General features: G+C 38.7%; 1 protein-coding gene across 1 annotated transcript in view; it reads right to left on the reverse strand.

Moving 5' to 3' along the window:
• The window catches only part of PPARG (peroxisome proliferator activated receptor gamma), a 57,978-nt gene extending 47,847 nt beyond the window's left edge, over nucleotides 1-10,131 (reverse strand). Inside the window, exon 1 of the mRNA XM_086755324.1 lies at nucleotides 10,117-10,131. The gene's annotated coding sequence lies outside the window, so the exon portion shown is untranslated. The remainder of the gene's footprint in view (nucleotides 1-10,116) is intronic.
• Nucleotides 10,132-15,559: the final 5,428 nt, after the last annotated feature.

The raw sequence follows: 15,559 nt of genomic DNA on the forward strand, positions 1-15,559 counted from the left end.
AGCAGATTTTCCAATTTTTTTTCTCTAATTTAATTTCAGAAATTCTTATTCAGAAGATGCTTTCTTTGAGGAGCTATACAACAATTTATGTGACATACTAGAATCAGAAAACAATGCTATTTAGTATTTAGCCTACATTGTCTTTAACTTCCATTTTCACAGCTAAATGAGCCCTCTATCACTCCTACCATTCTGAACTCCAAAGAATTCCTTCCTCCCACAGAGTAACTGCCAGGTATAATTACTACATTCATTAGCCCTTCCTGGACTAATTGTCAGGAAAGTGGCAACCATACCTGCATCAATTTCTTCTTCCTCCTTGCTTTTTTTATGCTTTCCTTCCAGGACAGTTAGAGTTTCTCTCTACTTTGTCTCTCCCCCTTACACTGGGTCTCTCACCTTTTTCACCTCAAACCTTTTCCTCCCTTTATTCTTCCCTTCTAAATGCAGAGTTGGGGAGGAAAGGGAGAGACGGTTCTACTGTCTCTCACTGTTTGCATGTCTACCAATTTATTGTGGTTTGGTTTGGTTTGGTTTTTTAATTTAAATCCATTCATTCCGACATTATAAGGAGATTCATAATACAGTTATTTCATCAGTGACAGCAAAAGAGTTACCCTCTCGACTAAGGGTCAAGCTTCAGCAGAAGTTTAAAATTGCCACATGCTGTATAACATTGTGCTGTGCCTTCCTGTTAGTGGATGTGGGAGGAGACAGGAATCTGTTGCACAGCCTGCGTCAGAGAATGCAGTCACACTACAGTATATCAAATTTAGAGTATGTACAAGTTATTGTTATTCTAAACTTACCTCAGACTTCAGCAATATTCACTGCCTGTTCTCCTGTCCTTAGTGACAGGAAAGCTGTCACTTGTTGTTAGCATATGAGACAGTTCCTGTTCTCAAAGGAGTAATAAATAAGGCTAGATTTAAAAAACAGAACAAACTTGGGCAGAAAAGAACAATGAGTAGGAATGCCAAAATACAGTGAAAGACCACATTATGGCATTGTCAGCATATCTTAGACCAAGAAAAGCTGAAAATCTCATAAGAGACCAGAGAGAAGAATTAAAAAAATCAAGAAGGTTCCAACAACAAACTATAAACTTTGGGAAAGAAACTGAAACATCTGTATTTTTAAAGAATTTCCTTGCTTTTTAATATCTTATTTGGCAAAGACAAAAAGGGCTAAATAAATAAAGAAAAACAACAGTCTTAGCTGATCTTCCCACTGCCTTCCTTCAAAATTTCCTTTAATTAATTAATTAATTTCCTTTCTTGATACTCATTATGGACAGCTTTTTCACTTCTTCCCAGCCCTCTTCTCTGCTGGGCCTCCAAAGTCCCACACTGGCCTTAGATCCCTGTCTTAATCCACCACTGCAATTAATCTAATCATACTGAACACCAGTAGCTTCTATTAAGATGAAAGATATTCTAGCTATTTCACAATATTTTAAAGCCTGAGCCTATCTTAGCATTGCATAGTACTCCACCTATTCTGCACAGATTTTGTTTTATGGATATTTTTGCTTGTAAAGAAGCAGAACACTGTTGATAATATTTTTATCTTTTAAAAACAGAATGGATAAAATATCCAGAAAGCAGTTTTCTGGGTTTTCATTTGATCTCTCACCTACTCAAAATTGGCACTCTGGTGACCCAAAAAAGAATGGAAAGAAATGCACATAACTTCCACATCCTCAGGATTACGTCACGAAGGATGAAACAGCATATTATGTAGAACTCAGAGGGCTGCTGTACTGCATGTAACTCTTATTGCATAAAAAAATGCCTTTTTTAACAAAACCGTGACTCATTAAAAATTTGACAGATACCGTATTCCAGTGCACAGAACAATGAAAACAGTGACAGCCCCTTAGACACAGACTCATTTCATAATGGGATCAGTTACTGTGAACTATGACGTTAGCATGCTAAGTGGTTTTTTTAATGCAAATTAAAAAATGAAGGTATGTTTGTGGGAAAAATATATTTTTAACATTCTATTTTTGGATTAAGGTTTTTATTGCCAAAAATTTTCAAGAAAACATATCTACAAGAAAACATCTTTGTTGGAGGAATAATGGGTTCTTGATACTGGAGGATTTTCCAGTACTTCTTCAAGCACTGTCAAGAATTCCTGCCTACACCAACTGTGCTGTAATAACTATTTCTTAATAAACTAGTAATCCTGGTCTAAGAAAGTAATTCCTCAAATGTCATTACCTATGTCAGAAAGTAACTTGCATAACCTGATGTTTTATCCTACCTTGCCCAAGTAAAACCTAAAACAGCACAATGATTTCAAGTGCATATTTTACACAAGGTGTAGGGGTATTGGATTCATATAAAACCCCAAATTAAATAAGATATTGTGAACATAATAAATATCCGCCGCACCCAATTTAACTGGGTAAAGTTAGCCAGCCTGATCACATGAGGCAGACCCAAAGAACAAGTCTTTGGGCAGTGCCCAAAGGAAACTGTGTAAGGAACCCTCTTGGGTCTCTTATTCATCATACCATAATGTTCTTCTCTGCATTACAAAAACAATTAACCAGTTCAAGACAATTGGCAAGCTCACATCATAGCTAATACTCCAAGACGCTTGCAACAGAGAACCAAGATCGACTGGCAAGCTAATCATGGAAAGCAAGTGTGGAATTTGCTTGCAATAGCATTTCTTAAGTGCAAACATCCAAATATTAAAAAAAAAAAAAAAAAAAAAAAAAAAGGAAAAAAAGCAAAAAAAAGCAAGCAAGGAACTACTAATAAAACTTCCATAGGATTTTTGGAAATTATTTTGCATTGTTTCGATAATGAAAAATACCTTAAAATCATTGTTAAAAATTTTTCAAAGTAATTCTTCAATGTTTGCTTATTTCCTATCTTAAATATAGGACTTGTCATAATAAACTTTTGTAATACTAATTTTGAAACTTATTCTGTGTTAATTGTAACAAGTCATACTTAGCTGAGATCTTTACTAAATAACCTACTCCAGTCCAATTTAGTGAGTCTAGCAACAGGTCTAGTGTAAATATGAAAAAAAAAAAAAAAAAAACCAAGAAAAAACAACAACAACAACAACAAAACACCAACAAAAAAAATCCAGGAAACAAACCTTTTTAATGATGCTTATTTCATTCTGGGAACTGATTTAATGTGAAATCCTTTTGTTCTAAATAAAGCTTAAAGTTTCATCTTGTTTATCATCTCAAACCATCTTCAGCAACAGCTGGAAATTCTGAAAGTGAAAGCATATTTGCAGAACTTTTGTTTCCACACTCTTTAATCATGTCCTAGGCAAAACTCAAAAAATCTCCTCCTTTATATGAGTGTCTTGCAATATGCAGTCATTTGTCAAACTCTTTTTATGTTGACAATCACTACAGGATATTTAAAAGAAATAAAACACTAGCCTGCTTTTCTTAATATTTCTAATAATTTTAAAAATCAAATATGCTAACATGCCTTGATGTACAAATAAGGCATCTCAGATACGCAGTATGCAAATGATGGCAGCCAGGAGTGGTGATAGAAAAGAAATACAGTAAAAATCTCACAGAACTTTAGTGATTCCATGAAGTAAATCCATCCACTATCAGTGGTTAACTTCAGCAGAATTGGAGGAACAGCTACATCACTAGGTCAGTGCAAGAAGTTTGTTTCAGACATACTACAAGCTAGAAAGCAAATAGCAGATAAAATAATTTTTCATCGTCCCGGAGGAAATGAGAACCTCGGCCTGTGGCCTCTTCAAAATTTCTCATGATTCAATTAAATATGATCCTGAGTAAGGTATACAGAGAATACAGATAAAATTCTGTCTAAATAAAGCAACCTTTCGCCCTCATATACTTCTATACTTGCTTATCTATAGATTTCTCTGGGTGTAACCAAAAATAAAATTCTGCTTTATTTTCTTTTTCACATTCTTCGGTAGGATTAAAAATCAATTTAGCAATATACCACATTATAACATGCTTCTACTGTGCTTAAAAACTGAGATTCAGCATAAAATTTTGTAGCTGAAATACCACTGTAGGGAACAGTGGACAGTAACTCCAAGTAAAACATATTCAAGATGAAAGGATAAAACTCTTCAGTTTTATTTACTGTAGACGTAAAAAGTCAGTACTTAAACCTATCACGAGGAAATATGTACATTATGAAAGGCAGTAAATAGAAGTGGCTGCATTTTTCCACAAGCCCCCATATTAGATAGCACCACAAAGCACCAGGTCTAGGTAGTAAAACCTGTTTTTCTGACCACCCCTGCTAGAAGATCTTGGTGTGAGTGTTAAAACCTGTAATTAACATTTTTCTTTTCATAGTTCCTTTTTTTTTTGGTGTAACAGAGTGACTCTTTTTGTAGTCTGACATATGTTTCACACCACCATGGTTGAGAACTTATTTCACAGCAATATTAAAATATTCCCCTAGCATAAATATTGAAAATGCACATCATTCTATTTGTATATAGATAGCAACCTCAGTTCAGAGCCTCTCAAACTTCAAAATTGCTGCTACACAACCATGAACGGCTACAGCAGTTACACAACATCTCTGTTCAATAAATCTAAACAAACACACAAGTACTATGGACTTACAAGACAATATTATAACACACAATCCTATTTTATACAATGCAGTGTAATCACATATTGTGTAAAAAGTTTAAGACAAGATCGTAATTCTGGGCAGGGCTACTTTGGGCAAATATGACATTCTCTGAAAAGTAACTTGCTTAAACTCAGCGGAAAAACACAGCTTCCCTCACTCTGACTTACTCTGTATGCCTACTCCATGACAGCTAAAAGTGTTTGTAGGAAAATAACATATTTAGAATTTTATACATACATACAGGTAAGTTAGAGGAATCATAGCTGGAGGTCTCCCATTAAAAAAAAAAAAAAAAGTACAGGATTCTGGCAAAAGGGAATCTAAAATATGTCACAATCAGATATCTGATAAAGGGGAAAGACATGAGTCCCCATGGAGATCATGAAAATCCAATAACCCGTAAAACAGCACAAAGTATAATATTTTCTTCCCATAATAGCTGTTACAAGACCAAGACTAGAACTCATGTCTAATTTGAAGGTCTAGAATAAACTCATATCAACTGCAATGTTAGTATTTCGTCTAGAGTTAAAATACATTAAGAAATGTATCATACAAATTCCAGAACAAAAGGCAGATAAATACACTACTCCTGTTACACTGGCAGTTCTTAAACAATTTAAAGAAAAATATGTAGGACTTTTGCTATAATATATATTCATGGTTATGTAATTTCAGGCATTTAGTCTCACTGAGCAAACAGCAATTTGTTTAGAGTTGGACCCTATATTTTCAGTACAGTAAAACCACAGAGTGACTGCAATAGTAATTGCATGGAAGCAAGCCATATACAGGACACAATTTCTAGCGCTGCACATAGATTGCAAACCTGACCCTTCTGAAATAGCAGAACCACCACTGACCTGCATGAACCTGGGATTTTTTTTCCTAGAGCCTATGCATCTTCCAATAAACAAACATAATCTCTTTTTTGCTACTGTGGAATGTTCTGTGTATTTCTCTGTTGGGATATCATCCAAAATTTATTATACTCTGCTATCAGATGTTATATATAGCCTTTCAACATTACTGAGAGAAGTAGGAAGTCATTCTATAACATAGGGTTAATACATTACCTACACACACACGTCGCCTACAAGTATGTACATAACCATACACATATGTTCATCTTAGCAGTCATCAAGCATATTTATGCCCAGACATACATACACAAAGCTACGTAAGCTTTGTGGTTTTTCAATTGCTAATTATCAACTAGCAGAGTAGACTTTGGGATTCATAGACTTGAATTCATAGACTTTGTCCCGAATGTGCAGACTGCATGGCATGGAGGTGATCTGCTTAGTCATGAGGGAAGGGGGTGGCTTATGCAAGTCCACAGAGCATCATCTGCTAGTTGATTCCAGAAATTCACAGCCTGGCTTTTGAGATAGCTGCATATCTTCCCCTTTCTAAGCAGGATAATTTTCCTACTTGCAGTGAAATCTAGTGAAACTGCAGAGTAAAACCAGCTGTATTTAGAGAATAGGGTGCTGCTTAGAAGTTGAGGGGTATTTTGGCTGTAAATGTTATCACATACGTACCTAACTTTTTTGTGTTTGTCATGATGCAGATTAGAATCTATTACCGCTGTAAGAATCTACTAGTGTTGTAAGCATAAATCAACACACTGACATTTTAAATTAAAATTTTTGCATCAATCTCACTATTACATGGTGTCTCTGTTGTAAATTGGTAACTATTTGCACTCTCATGTCGTAGATTATACAGTACTAAGAAGAGGGACAACCTTTTCAGTTAAGTGAGTAACAAGATGGCCCCAGTCTTGACTAGGTTGCTAGGTACTAGTGCCACACAGGTAATTAAAAATATCTATATAGTTCATGTATCATGAATTTTAATTGGAGAATGACGTAACTGTTTAGTTCAATTCTATAAAGTGGTTTAGGAGAGGACAAACAGGCCATATAACATAATGGAAGGTGGGGCGGAGTGGGAGAAAAATGTGACCCCGATCAAATTGACTTAAGTTCTGTGGAAATTGTCAGATATGAAGACTGCGGACTAGGCCTTGCTCTTTTTTTTTCCCCCTCCCCTAAATTAAAAGAATAAAAACCTATGAAAGGTTTAGTTGTACATTTGCCTTGTGGTGTGAGAAGAGCTGATATCTTTGTAGCAACAGGCAAAAGAGAAGTCCATGTTGCAGTAGAAGACCTGATACTGAAGCAGAAACTTAGTCTTTCCTACGGTTGCCACCTATATTTTCTCCTTCGTATCTCCTTATGCCTGCAAGACCTGAAAGTATTCCAAGCCTCACTCACCACAGGTGCTAGAATTAGGGTGACAATTTGCTTAGCACCTGTATTTTTGACATACTTTGTAACTGGAACCTGAAAAAAAGCACAACTGAAAAAAGACGGACAATCTTTCATTTGAAAAAAAGCACAACTGAAAAAAAATCAGACTATCCTTCGTTAAAAAAGCACAGGGGTGGCGAGGAACAGACAAAAGAAATGTAAGAGGTTTATCATTTAACATGGGAATCAATTTACATTTCATATTCCTGCGAATCTAAATATCTGAAGACAAATCTTACAGCTCTTTCATTTCTCCTTCTGCCTTGGAAAGGCCTCCACAGGGAATAAAATAAAAAAAAAAAAAAAAAGGAGGCGAGGGTGAGATTTTTTCCAAGCACTCTCTAAGAGTTAAATGAAACCCTTAAGAACTGACCTGTTAATGGGAAACCCCAACGTCTGTTTGCGACATGGGTATGCAGGACTTGAGTATAACAATGTTCTCTTGTTTTGGATTATTTCTAGCTTTTCCTTTTGTTAGTTCACAAAAAGTTAACTGACACACAGAGAACATTTGGTATGAAGCAGCTGAAAAAGAGATCCCTACTGTTTAAAAAAATAGATATCATTATGGAAATACAGCATGGAATAATTAGCACTCTTCACCTAACATCATGCTAAATTCAGTAAGTCTATCAGTGATTAAAAAATGAAGCTAGTAGGAATAACTAATGGAAGGTATTGTATCCATGACTTCAAAAGAACCTAGCATGGAGAATTTATAATTGTATTTTAATTTCTCTTGAGTAACTGCCCTGGAAACTGTTTTACTGCACACCAGAAGAGAATACGGGAATGATCCTTTTGACAAAAGCTAGTAAAAGAAACTTAAAATCTGAATTTCGAACATGCACAACTAGCGATTCACAATTAGGCTACAAAAATTGGCTACTAAATATATTCAACAACATTCAGAACAGATTATACATTAAAAAAACCCAAAACCAAAAGAGGGCCTCAGCAATCAAGGTGAAAAAAAAAATTAAGTATACTTTTCATTATTTAGTCCAGCTTTGTACAAGACAGAGGTTTTGTTCTACTTTTGAACTTTTCCTTGTTTTTACAATATAACACTTAGCAAAATTCACTTGATTAGCCATTGCTATAGATAGAAAATTATACTGATAATAATTAAAGCTGGGCCTAAATTTGTTTTATTGACTTAGAAATGGACCTGTGATAGTTTAAAAAAAATCAACAGAAGAGTCAGATTTAGAAGCAGTGTTGATAGCGGGTGTTTTTATCAGCATCATAAGGAAGGTTAAAAGGCACGGCTTCAATACTCTTCAATTAAATTCTAAGATTTTGCCACCTTCATTTTTTGTGATAATGTATTATACGAAATATAAGTTTGTATCAGGAGAAAAAGAATTATTTGTATATTCTAGATTGTAATGGAAGTTTCATCGAATGCTGATGTTTAATAAAGTGTATTATCCAAGAATTTGACATTGAGGCATTTCTAAGAAATACATACTATCTTAAGGCTGTTTACAGACACATAATCTCTGAACCACTAACAGTTAATGAGATATTTCACAAAACTGATGCCTGAAAACATTCAAATTCAAAAGCTGCCTGTGTAGAGATACCTTTAAATTATACTTCTGATTGGTTATCATTCAAAGTCCATGCCAACCATTTTTTTCAACTCTCTCTCCCCTTGACAAGTCCATGCTTATATTGTACCACACACCTTAACGCACTGCTCAGTGATTTCTTATAATCTCATAATTAAATCTCTAAGTAATTTTTGCAGCAATCTTTTTGTGACAGCCGAAGAGAATAATGATGTCAAACACTTCATGCAACAAATTCTGGGAGCACAACATGTGAAACTTCTTTTCAAAGGAAAGCATTGAGTATCGTATGTCATAGTTACTTGGTGTACACTGGGAATTTTTAGTTAACTAGTAACAAATCATAGTAACCTTTTAAAAGGTAAATTACTGATTAAATTACGGACTAATTGGTACCAGAAAAAATATTTTTTCTTGTTTTGAACACTCATTTTAAAATGGAACATTACAATCACGTTCCACAGCAAAAGCTTGTTCAGAGATGGGGCAGCAAGTCACAAATAAAGGGCTCGCCCACAACCCTAGTTATTTCAGGGATAATTAGCATCGATCCTTACGATTTAAAGGAACCTAGAGCCCACAGCATGGAGAAATTGATAATTTCCGGAGCTTTTCATCAGAACAGATGCCAGTCTTACGTCACTGATATTAATAAATACATCACTGTAAAGTCAGCGTTGTATTGTCATGTGTACACAGTGCCCCGAAGTTACAACACCACGGGAACTTGCGCTCTCCAGTTGTGGAGTACCCTGGAGAGAAATGACACCAGGAAGGTTACAAAACGCTCCTGCGGACCTGAGGCATGCCACCAAGACATAATACATTGCAACACAGCATCTCAGCCGGTACGGGCTCTGAAAGGCTCCCCGACTTTCTGCGGTTGAGACGTTTGGGGGAGGAAAAAAAAAAAAAAAACAAAAAGAAAATAGAGAAGTCTGTTCATTCATGAGGCGGGTCAGCCAGGTGAGCAGCCACGCTCCCCTGCCCGCCCCTCGCCCCGAAGGGACACCCCGCGCTCTGCCCCTCGCAACGGCCGGGTCTGACCCCCCGTCCCCCCGGGCACCCTCCCCTCCGCAGGGCCGCGCTGACCCCCGCGGCCGCGGCTCCCCCAGCACCATGGACGCAGCGCCCGCGGGCCCCCGGCGCAGCCCACCCGGCGCACCTGGAGCCCTCCCCGGGGCGGGGGCGGGGGGGACTCCCCGCCATCTCCCTCCCTCCTCGCCTCCCCGCCCACGGGCACCGGCGGTCCGTCCCGGCAGATCTTCTCCCCTCGAGGCCGTGCCTCGCACTCCCTCAACGCTCCGCTTCTCTCCCCCGCCCCAGGAAAAGCCCACTGACACCGCCTTCCCCCGCTCCCCACCCCGAGCCACCTTCCTTCCCCGCCGCCCCGAACATCCCCGGCATCTCGGCCTCCCCCGGCCCGGGGCTCAGCCCTCTCCCCGGCCCGGGGCGCACGCTGCCCCTCGCCCCCAACAGCCCCGCCGGCCCCTCACCTCCGCGTCCCCCTCAGCCCGCCGCTCTCCTCACGCCTCCGCCGGCCCCCTCACCTCGGGGGAAGGTGTCCCCCCTCCCCGCGTAGCCCGCACTGACCTGGCGCTGTCAAGTCTCAGCGGGAGAAACTGTTCCCTCCTAAGCGGGATAAACTCCCCCGCTCGGCCCGTCCTACCGGCCAGGCGCCGCCTCCCCCGCCCGGGCACCGCCTTCCCGCCGGCCCACACCGAGGGGCGAGCCGCCGGCGGGAGCGAGGGGCGCGAGGTTCCCGCCGCTCGGGGTTCCCGCCGCTCGGGGTTCCCGCCGCTCGGGGTTCCCGCCGCGGCAGCCTGCGGGGGCGCGGGCGCTGGGGAAGAGGAGCCGGCGGCGGAGGAGGGGGCACGGGTCAGTGAGGAGGAGGAGGAGGCGGCGCCGCTTCTCCTTCCTTTCCCCTTTAGACCCCGGCCGTTCGCCCGAGCCGGTTCCCTCCGGGCCTGTGCCCGCTGAGCGAAACCGCAGGGGGGTACCTGAGGGCAGGCCGCGGGCCCCCGAGTGGATCTGGAATTTGATCTCTGCTCTCTGTCACCTCCCGTAACTGAAAATCCCTCTTTCCCGGCTGCTAACTGCTGTTTCTTTTTCCCATTCCCGTCCTCCAGCTAACTCCTCTCTGCGCTGCGAGTAGTCGCTTTGCTCACCTCGTGTCAGTTTGTGACAGGAGTACAGGCTTTTCTGAAAAGATTCTTAGCAGTTACCGAGGTAAATGAAATTCTTTTTTTTTTCCCCTCACTTTTTTTTTTTTTTTAACCTACAGATTATCTCTCCCCCTATCCCCCAGGAATGCGGAGGGAGATGGTATAGGCTGCGTGCCGTGAGTCTCAAGAGGGAGCAAGTTCAAACAAGCATGTCACCTCCTTCCATTTCACCCTCTGATTCTTTTTTTTTTTTAAAAGAAGTTAGATGTGAAAAAAAGTCATAAGATCAACAGGCTTTAGAGAGTTATCTTGTAAGTCAAGATGCCCCGGGATACAACAGTTTATCTTTAAAAACTCTTGATCTCTTGGACATCATTAGAAGAGGCAGAGGATCCTAAATTTGCCTCATTATGGTTCTTAGTCATCAAGCGTTTTGAAAGAGAGCCTGCGTTCGCTTTATTATTTGTATACTGAAGGCAATTTATAGATCAGAGTTGAATACGTCAAAATACCTGGTCTCCTTATAGATATTAACATCGCCTACAGCTTTTTGTGGAGGAGAACAACCCTTCTGTCTGTAGAGGCTTGAAGCCTTGTCTTAATTTTTATGAGAATTATCTTCCTATTTGTATAAGCTTGAGGTAAGCATTCCTTCTGCCTTGATGTATCAAGGAATTTCTTTCAATTCCTGCTTTTCCCTCCATCTGAATATTTTAGCTCTAGACATGTGGAAATCTTTTGTTTGTAAGGGATTTTTTTGTTTTGTTTTCTTCTGTTTTTTGTTTGTTTGTTTGTTTTGTTTTTTAACATACTGCAGTAATATCTATTCAGTGATACCCTGACTCAGAATTAGGAGCCAGGTACTGAAAACAAATAAAACCTCAGAATTAGCTCAAGATGCCATGGATGAATAAACAGGCAGATGTGGGGAAAATAATCTCAGAATAACAGGCTGAAATACCCGAATTACTACTATTTCTAACCACTTTACAGCAATATCTCAGGTAAAGTTTCAATAGAAAGTTAGAAGAAGAATGATCTTGGCTGGACACCTCCACAGAGCTCAGATTTAGCTCTGCTGAGAACAGAAACCACGTTGTTCTCTGTGCAAACTGCTGGAGCATACACCCGTTTAGTTTAAGTGTCTAAATAATAGAGGAGCCCTCCCAAGACTCTAGGCTCCAGCATGCAAATTTTTTAAAACTCCATGAAACTGGGAGCGTTCAAAAAATTGGCAGGTATTAATGAGCATCTGATTGTGAAAATAAACTCATGCATTGAGCTTAGATTTTTAATAAGTTCGTAAGTAAAGCACAAATACAAAGCATAGTTTAGATTTTAATTAAATTGCATGGATGAAATAGGCATATCTAACTCAGTCCAGGGAAATCAGACAAACAGGGCTTTCAGAGAAGTATTACAAATACCATATCATTTTATTTCTGTTACAAGCATTCTTTTAGCAAGTTCATCCTTTGAACAGAACTTATAAAGTACAAACAGTAATACTGACTTATGTACATTTTAACAGATTGAGACAGGAAAGGGAAAAAAATTACTTAGTTGGATTTCCTGCTTACTAGGGATTTTTAGGTAGTATTTGGTACCCCACTAAATTATTTTAGAAAGACAGCTAACCTTAGTTTGAAGAATCAAGAGATGAATAACCCATGCATTTTCTTTGGTAGTTAAAAGTACGCCTTCTTTGTAATTTGAATTAATCTGTTTTTCTTTATCAACAAAGAGTAGGTTTTTTCATGTGTGGAACATAGAAAGCCAGTCATTTTCACATTGGTAAAGAAATAAAATAGGCTACAAATTTGTTATCTATTCTACAATTAATTCTAGAGTTTCCTTATAGAGTGATGAAATGGTCATAATAAAGAAATTATCAATTTCTCATGCAGCTTTTGTTCGCATTATTTGACTGCACAGGTTTTGATTATACAGACTTTTTCCCCTGCTTATCTGAGAGAATTCCTAAGTTTGGCTGGGGCCTTTAAGTGTTATGAAATAAGAGTGAAACATCAGGCTCAGGCCTTCCTCAGTCATGGGCAGTTCTTCCCTAAGTTCAAAGAGAAGCAGAAAAGCGTCTCTCAGCATCAGTTCTAGTTTTAAAATTAGATGATAACTTGTCTTCACAAAAGATCAATTATACTTTGTTGTTCTTATTGAATATAAAAGTGTTAGTTAGTTCTTTTCATGTAAAAGAATTGCATTTTATATTACTTTTAATCATTCAGGGTTTTTTTTAAGCGTTTGATGCATCTGAAAAAAAATCTTACTTCTGTGTACACTGAGTACTGAGTGTATATCATTAATTTTAATTATTGAGAAAATTTGAAGCAGATTAAATTGAATCATATGGCAAAAATAGTCCCACTGAAATAAGAAAGAGTACTTTGTGGAATCTCGAGATGGATAAGGGTATTAGTGTGGATCAAATAACCTCCCTTAAACATTTTTCTTTTTCTTTTCCATCTTAATTAACAAATTTTTGTGCAACAGGTTGCAAGGCATGCCAGGTAGGGTTTTATGGTTTGATCCAAGGTTAGAACAATATTAAAGAGACTCTGTCTATGATACTGGGATTTTTACGAATGGCTTGAAAAGGGTCAAAATCTTACGAGGATATAGAAGTGAAAGATTTTTACCTCTTCCTCTCTGCAAATATACTGGTTACAACTTTTACTCAATTATTGTGATGTTCCCAGTGTGCCTGTGCTTTAAGTCTCTAGGTGCATTGCAGAAGTTTAAAATCACAAATCACACGGTATGACCCATCTCAGTATTCTGGATAGAATCTAGCCAAGCATTTAACATCTAGAGGGCAATCTCATGCACTAGCAGCGTGGCTATAAATCTAGCAGTCAGAAGAACAAGTTCTGATTGCAGAAATTGCATTGGTTTAAAGTAATGGAGTTAAGTAAGCTTACAAAACCATTGTATTGCTGCCTTTTTAAAAGTTACCCTGTGTACTTTCTCTTGCGTTACATAATTTTTAAACTTACATACCTGGTGTTCTTTTATTGATAACAAGAACTTAGCATGCCTTATTCTGTCTTTATTGGCAGTTTTTGGTCTGGGAAGATATGTTAGTATTTCACAATATTCTGCCACACTCCTATCTTCAATTTTCACGTTCTATATATGCACACTTTTACTTGAAGAAAATCAGACGTTTCAACTGCTATCAGTGGCATTTTGTATGGATATATGGCAAAACCTATAATACAAACCACATTTCTTTAAGTGATGGTAGAGAGCTATCCCTTGGTACGATTCCAAGCTCTGGAGATCGCACTCCAGTATCGTTATACTGCATTTAGCATGCTGTGCCTCGGATCCAGGAAAAGTGATAGGACTAGGCATAATGCAGATTTTTCATAGATAGCTGTAGAGCGGGTCAAAACAAGAACCCTTTAAACTAAAAATGATCCTCCTTTTCCTCAACTTTCAGGCTTAGATAAAAAGAGAACAAAATCCAAATCATGCCAGCTTTACATTCAGTAAAGCCAAGATCACACCAGGCTGCCTACCTCTAATTAAGATTTTTTTTTTCATGATCTTTGGTCTCTCCCCAACTCTTGACATTCTCGCTTGAAGATAATAACTTTCTCTCTAGGATTGTCTGGTTCTCCTGTAATTGGATATCATCTTCATGTTCTAGTCCCATTCTGATCAAACGGGTCCCAATTGCATATCTCACACAGATAGCGTGCAAAAGAATAGACAGGAATGAAGAGCTCGAGCATATACTCCTACCCAGTGTATGGATGGACAAGATGGATTTGTTAATCCGTCAGAAATTTGTTTCTGAAGGAATAATTTTAAAGCAACCAAAAGTTTATAGTCATTTCGAGACTAATTTAAAAACAGTTTATCCTAATTTCTTGGGTGATTTAAGTTAAGACAGATTTATGAATGTAACTTGCTCAACTTCAGAAATTCAGATTTCTACAATTGTACATGCTTAGACATCTTAAATTAGTAGCTGATGCAACCAAGACTTAGGGTTGTGCTAACATAAGCTGGGAAGGAGGTGGCTAGTCTTGTGGTTAAAGCATGGGACTAGCTGCTGAGAGGTCTAGGTTCTATTCCTGGTGGTGTCACTGACTTCCTGTGGGTCACTAAGTCACTTCGCTGTGCCTCGTTTTACTCATATGTAAAAATGGAAATAATACTTACGTTGCTAAAGCACTGTAAGACAAGTCATTAGTGCTCATACAATTATTTTATGCTGATAAAAGGACTCTGTGTCTAACAGTATCAGCAGGTCAAACCCTGCGTTCCTAAGGTAATCCCTTTCTTGCAGTCTGCTATGGCTTCCTCACGCAGCAATTCGTTGATTCTAGTAAAGATCACTGGAAACTCAAAAGTGCAAATTTTAAGCTGAAGCTTCTGGAGAACTTTGCTTCCAGGTTCCACTTAAATATTTGTTCATTAAGAGAATTGAGTTTTCTTTGTAAGAGTGTGAGAAAGGTAGTTTTGTGGGATTTAGTCCCTCATAATTGTTAAAAAATAATTAATTCCTCCCCCCCATTGTTTCTTTCGGAGGATTGTGTGAAGATCTCTTGGTGCTTCCATTTCCTCTAACCTTTGTCCTGTTTTCTAGTTTTTTACATTGTTGTGATGGAATTAATTTGAAACACTATTTTTAAAATCCCTGCTTTTTAGATATTTTACCCTAATCTCCAGGGTGATGTAGGAAATACTGTGGGTCAGCTGAAGGATGATTCTGTAGAAAAACAGTATACACTGCAGCTACTAAATCCCAGTGCAAGTCATGGGACCAAGAGCATCTCCTGGTAAACTGCCTAGTTTTAAGGATTAGTTTCTCAGCATTTCAGTCACAATGGCATGGATCTCAC

This window comes from Chlamydotis macqueenii, chromosome 10, assembly GCF_036417535.1.
Source record: "Chlamydotis macqueenii isolate bChlMac1 chromosome 10, bChlMac1.mat, whole genome shotgun sequence".
NCBI lineage: Eukaryota > Metazoa > Chordata > Aves > Otidiformes > Otididae > Chlamydotis > Chlamydotis macqueenii.